Genomic DNA, 796 nt, shown 5'->3' on the forward strand with positions numbered 1-796 from the left:
TGTTGTTTAGCTTCCTGTTAGAGGTGAGATCATATGGTATTTGTCCTTCAACACCTGGCTTATTTCACTCAGCATAATGCTTTCCAGTTCCATCCATGTTGTTGCAAAAGGTAGGAGCTCCTTCTTTCTTTCTGCAGCATAAAATTCCATTGTGTATATGTACCATAGTTTTTTGATCCATTCATTTACTGACGGGCACCTAGGTTGCTTCCAACTCTTGGCTATTGTAAATTGTGCTGCTATGAACATTGGGGTGCATAGGTTCTTTGGGATTGGTGTTTTAGGGTTCTTAGGATATAATCCCAGCAGTGGAATTGCTGGGTCAAAAAGCAGGTCCAATTTTAATATTCTGAGAAAATTCCATACTGTTTTCCATAATGGTTGTACCAGTCTGCAATCCCACCAATAGTGGACCAGAGTCCCCTTTCCCCACACCCTCTCCAACATTTGTTGTTTATTGCTTTGTTTATGATAGCCTTTCTCACTGGTGTAAAGTGGTATCTCATTGTGGTTTTAATTTGCATCTCTCTGATAGCAAGCGATATTGAGAATCTCTTCATGTGTCTCTGGATCCTCTGTATGTCCTCCTTGGAGAAGTGTCTGTTCAAGTCCTTTCCCATTTTTTAATTGGGTCAGTTGTCTTCTTAGAGTGAAGTCGTGTGAGTTCTTTGTATATTTTGGAGATTAAACCTTTGTCTGAGGTATCATTGGCAAATATGTTTTCCCATACAGTTGGTTGTCTTTTTATTTTAATGCTGTTTTCTTTAGCTGCGCAGAAGCTTTTCATTTTGATAAG

Source organism: Sturnira hondurensis, unplaced genomic scaffold (genome assembly GCF_014824575.4).
Source record: "Sturnira hondurensis isolate 20B ecotype Veracruz unplaced genomic scaffold, ASM1482457v3 Scaffold0013994, whole genome shotgun sequence".
In the NCBI taxonomy this organism is placed as follows: Eukaryota; Metazoa; Chordata; class Mammalia; order Chiroptera; family Phyllostomidae; genus Sturnira; species Sturnira hondurensis.